At 39.6% G+C, this 5,646-nt stretch overlaps 1 pseudogene; it reads right to left on the bottom strand.

The window, feature by feature from the left end:
• Window positions 1–4,865: 4,865 nt before the first annotated feature.
• LOC105540750 lies at window positions 4,866–5,366 on the bottom strand (annotated as a pseudogene).
• Window positions 5,367–5,646: the final 280 nt, after the last annotated feature.

The following is a 5,646-nucleotide window of genomic DNA, read 5'->3' as shown; positions in this document are numbered from 1 at the left end:
GACCCAGTGGAGCTACCAGGCTCCAGGCCAGTACTGGAGAGTGTCTGCAAAGAGTCCTGTGATATGATCCATCTTCAGGTCTTGCAGCTGTGGATACCAGCACCTGCTCCAGTGGAGATAGCAAGGGAGTGAAGTAGACTCTGCAAGGGTGCTTGGTTGTGTTTTTGTTTAGTGTGCTGGTTTTGTGTTGCTTGACCTCCAGCCAGCAGATGGCACTTTCAAGAACACATCAACTGTGGTCCTATAGGGAGGATGCAAGCTTGCCCAAGGGACACCTGGTTAAGTATTCAGGTTTCTCACGTGGTGGGCAGGGCCATAGAGCTCCCAAGAGATTATGACCTTCGTCTTCAGCTACCAGAGCAATTAGAGAAAGACCACTGCGTGTGGGCAAGGATGAGCATGTCTGAACTCAGCCTCTTCTTGGTCAGGGTTCGCTGCAGCTGCTGTGGGCATGGGAGTGTAGTTCCCAGTCCAAATTAGTTATATTCCCAGGAGGATTATGGCTGCCTATTCTGAGTCATACGCGTCGCCATGGAGTTGGGGGAAAGCTCGCAGTCACAGGCTTCACCATGCTCCCATGCAGCCCACAGTCCCAAAGGCCCGTCTCACTCCCACTATGCCCCATCAACAGCACCAAGTCTGTTTCCAGGCAGCCAGTGGCCAGGGCTGAGAACTTGCCCCAGACCATGAGCATCCCAGTTGAGAAAGCAAACAGACTCAGAGTTCTTTGGCATCTCGGGGAGCCTACAAGGGTTATCCAGGTCCTTCAAAGGGTCTGTGGATTCTCTCAGCTTTCCTGGTATGTACTTGCTATAGTTCTTGGGACAAAAGTCCACAATCTGAGTCTCCACATGCTGCTCTGTCAATCCAAGTGGGAGCTGCAACTAGTCCTGCCTCCTATCTGCCATCTTAATCTCTCTCTAAATTGTAAACTTGAAAATAGTCTTCTATGACTTATGTCCTGATATTTGGACATGCTGGGGTGGAAGTTGATCTTCCAAGGCCCCAAGAAGCCCCAGGTTTTGCTGAGTGTAGCCCATGCAGTAGCTGTTATGCTTGGAGTTGTATGATTATGGCTCTACCAGGATGAAATTGCACACTGGTGACTTTACTGATTTGAGGCCTTGGAGATGACTCTATCCTCATGGCTCCTCTAGACATTGCCCTGGGGGGGTCTCTCTGCAGTGACACAGCCCCAGTGGCCCACGTTCCAAGGCCCTTTAAGGCATGCTCTGAAATGTAGGTGGAGGCAATAATGTCCCTACAGCTCGTGCACTTTGTGCCCCCATGGAGATGGCACTGTACTAATGCTGTCATGGTTTACCATGAGTGCCTTCTGCAGGGGCAGCATGAACCACACCTGGCTTGCTTGAGCCACAGCTGGAATGGCCAAGGAGTGAGTGCTGTACTAGAATGACAGGAGCAGAAAGTTGAAATCATCCTGCTCCCAAGACCCTGGCATTCTTGGCCGGTGATAGGTGGGGCAGTCCCAAAGATCTCTGAAATGTTTTCAGGGTTATTCTTTCATTGTCTTGATGAATAGTATCTGCTATTAATTTAATACTAATCTTCTTATCAAACTAATCTCCTTATTAAACAGTTGCTTAGCCATAGCCTTGGTAGGCTCTTCTGAACACACTTTATAATTATATGGCCAGGCTGATAATTTTCTAAATTTTAATATTCTGCTTCTCTTTTGATTATAAAGTCTATCTTTAACTTTTTCTTTCTTCTTGCATTTTACTATAATCAGTTAAGAGAAGCTGTGCAGCACCCTCAACACTTTGCTTAGATATTTCTTCTGCCAAATACCCTAGTTCATCATTCTTAAATTCTACCTTACACAAAAGTGGTAGGATAGCAATACAATTCAGCCAAGTTTTTTTTTTTTTTTTTTTCACTTTGTAACAAGGATGGCCTTTCCCACAGTTTCCAATAAGACACTCCCCATTGTCTTCTAAGGCCTCATCAGAATGGCCTTTATTATCCATGTTTCTACCAACATTTCGTTCATAACCACTTTGATAATTTCTAAGACTGAGGCTTTTTGTATAGCTCTCCTCTTCTTATGAGCTTTCACCAAAATTGTCCTTAATTCTCCATTTATGGCAATACAGGCTTTTTTCCAGCATTAATTTCACAACTGTTCCTGCCCCTATCCATTACCTGCTTCCAAGGTGGCTTCCACATCTTTAGGTATTTGTTATAGCAGTGCCTCCACTTCTTAGTACCAATATCTGTCTTAGTGTCTTTGTGCTACTATAAAATAATAACACAAACTGGGTTATTTATAAAAACATACATCTATTTCTCACAGTTCTAGAGGCTAGGAAGTCCAAGATCAACGTGCCAACAGGTTTGGTGTCTGGTGAGAGCCTGGTCTTTGCTTTCAGGATGGCATCTTATCGCTGCATCTTCCATTGGGGATTAATGCTGTGTCCTTACATGCTGAAAGGGGAGAAGAAAGTGAAGCCACTCCCTCAAGTCCTTTTATAAGGGCCACCATCCGTTCATAAGGGTGGAGCCTTCATGACTTAATCACTTTTCAATAGTTCCTGCCTCTTAATACCATCACTTTAGAGGTCAGGTTTCAACATATGAATTTTGGGGCCACATACATTCAGAAAAACATTTATAAAATAAATACCAATTCTTCGCAAACACTTAAAAAAACAAGGATAAAGGAACATTTCCCAGCTCATTCTATAAAGCCAGCATTGCCTTTGTATCAATCCAGATAATGAAATCAGAAGAAGATAAATCTGTAGACCAATATGCCTTTTAAATATAGATGCAAAATCCTCAACAAAATACTAACAAACTGAAACAAATAATATATAAAAAGGATTAAACACAATAGGCAAGTGGTATTTATCCCATAAATGCAAGATTGGTTCAACATCCACAAATAAATTAATAAAATATTCAGTATCATTATAATAAAGGAAGGAAAATGTATTATCTCCATAGATGTAGAAAAGGCTTTTGAAAAATTTAACATCCCTTAATGATAAAAACAAAACAAAACAAAACAAAACAAAAAAACACCTTTAAACCTAGAAATGAGAAGGAGCTTCCTCTGCCTGATAATGGACATCTATAAAAGCACCCATTGCTACCATCATCATTATACTTAATAGTGAAAGTCTGGATCCTTTCTCTGTAATATCAGGAATAAGATGAAGATTTTGGCTTCAACTACTTGTATTTATCATTGTCCTGGAGGTGCCAGCTATGGCAATTAGGCAGGAAATGAATTGAAAACATCCATATCAGAAAGGAAAAGGTAAAACTACCACTATTTAGAATTAATAAAATAGTTCATCAAGGTTGAAGAATACAAGACCATACATATACAAAATATAAAAATATACAAAAATTCACTACATTTCTATACATTTGCAATGAACACCCAAAACTGTAGTTAAGAAAATCATCCCATTTACAATAGCAACAAAACAGATAAAATATCTAAGAATAAATTTAAACAACTTGTGGGTTCATTTTTTTAGTGGCATACTCAAGAAATTACAACACGCATTCTTAGTTTAGTAAACCTACTATAAATTAGAATTTTTCTACTTCCTGGACAATTAAAAAACTTTGGAATAGGTTAACTTCATTTAATACCCTCACATTTTGTGTTATCTTTGTCACATATTTTAATCATGCATAACTGGCAGATATTTAATGTTCCACAGAATATAATTATTATATCCTTTAATGCTGTCCTGCTGATAATGAATTTCCAGGTTTTTGCCTTAGAAAGTTATTTTGTTGACATAATTTTAGAAATTAGCTGGGCATGGTGGCTCACGCTTATAATCCCAGCATTTTGAGAGGCTGAGGAAGGAAGATTGCTTGAGCCCAGGAGTTTGAGACCAGCCTGGGCTACATAGTGAGACCCCATCTCTACAAAAAGTTTAGAAAAAGAAATTAGCTGGGCATGGTGGCTCACTGCTGTATTCCCAGCTGCTCAGGAGGCTGAGGCAGGAGGATTGCTTGAGTCCAGAAGTTCCAGACTGCAGTGAGCCATGATCATACCACTGTACTCCAGACTGGATGGCAGAGTGAGATTCTGTGTCCACAAAACAAAGCAAAACAAAACAATTTGGTTTTAAAAATTACTGTACATATAATAAAATGCAAAAAATTAAATGTACAATTTGATGGGTTTTAACAAATACATACACCCATGTAACCACTACTAAATCAAGATGTGAAACATTTCTGGGACTCAAGAAAGTTATCTCATGCCCCTTTGTAGCAATCACCACCACTCTTTTTTTGTTTCAACTGAATTAGTCTCTTTTTGTTCTCTTGGTAATCTTTACTGAATTAGTCTCTTTTTGTTCTCTTGGTAATCTCTTCCAAAGTTAACTACTTCAATTGTAGGTGAGGAAATGTATAAGACTTCATTTCACATGCTGGCACTGTCATAAGCATGGTCTTTCCTTTTACTGCAACTCAGAATTAAAACTTTAGATTCTTGATTATTTTATATTCCAGTCCTAGAAGTAATTTCCACTGAAGAAGTTATCTGATGACGGTCTTATTTTTCTAGTAGTGCCTTATAACCCAGCTCCAGCTTCTCCAGAAACACTACAAGATGTATTTAGCTTAAATATATATTAAACTAAAAGGTATTCTCTGAAATGAGTTTAAATGCATTTTATTTTTAGACAACCTACATGACATGTTTTTCCTAAAAACAATGCCTCCACTCCAAGTAAGTCACAGTCAACGTAAATGAAAAGCTCAAGATGACATCAGTTCCATTTGTTGTAAGTCCTGCTGTTGTGTGGATGACAAAAAGCAGGTAGTTTTGATGACAGGTGATAAATTCAAAGTAATTGCCAAATTTGTTAATAATTTTTCATTTCTAAATCATCCTTAAAGACAAGCATATGTAGGGTAACAGTGTCCTCACGGTAGTCCAGTAGAGCAACCAACGCTGTCAAGATTCTTGTTTTCACCAGTAAAGAACTGGTAGATTTTGAAATTAGCAAGGATGTGCTTGATTTGTTCAGCAACCCCTATCATGAAAGATTTTACTCTTTCTGATCTCTGTTCTTCATGTTTGCCTTTGATCGATTTCATGTAATACGTTACGTACTTCTTACAGGCTTCTTTTTTGAAGCTTGTTTCCTGTGATAGTGTATGACATCAACACCAGTGATAACTGTGCTTTGGGTTTCTTTACCCTCAGGGACTTCAGTAGAGGCGTTTCTACCAATAAGCGAACCATCAATGTTATCCTCTGTCCTACTGACTATCTTCCCCTCCATCTCCAGGCACCACCCTTCTGTGATCTCCTGGTTCTTGTAAATCTCATCCTGGCTGATGAGATCTGGATAGATAATCATGATGGTGGCTGAAGGGAGATGATGGTGGTGCTAGGTTAGCAGTGGCATAGAGCTCAGAGCTAATGCAGAGCAGCTGGAGCAGTGCTGAGGTAAGTGGGAAAGTGGGGGGGGAAAGTCCAGGTAACCATCATTTTGTGTATCACTGCGCTAAATTTTGTCTATTTTAGTCATTTATATGCATGGGAACATGTAGTAAGTAGTCTTTTGTGTCTGGCTTTCTTAACATAAAATATTTTTGTTATTCATCCATGTTGAATGTTCAAATAGTTTGTAATTTTCA

Source organism: Mandrillus leucophaeus, unplaced genomic scaffold, assembly GCF_000951045.1.
Source record: "Mandrillus leucophaeus isolate KB7577 unplaced genomic scaffold, Mleu.le_1.0 Scaffold2263, whole genome shotgun sequence".
Taxonomy (NCBI): Eukaryota; Metazoa; Chordata; class Mammalia; order Primates; family Cercopithecidae; genus Mandrillus; species Mandrillus leucophaeus.
The sequence above is the reverse complement of the archived record's forward strand: the minus strand, read 5'-3'. Positions and strand labels throughout refer to the sequence as shown.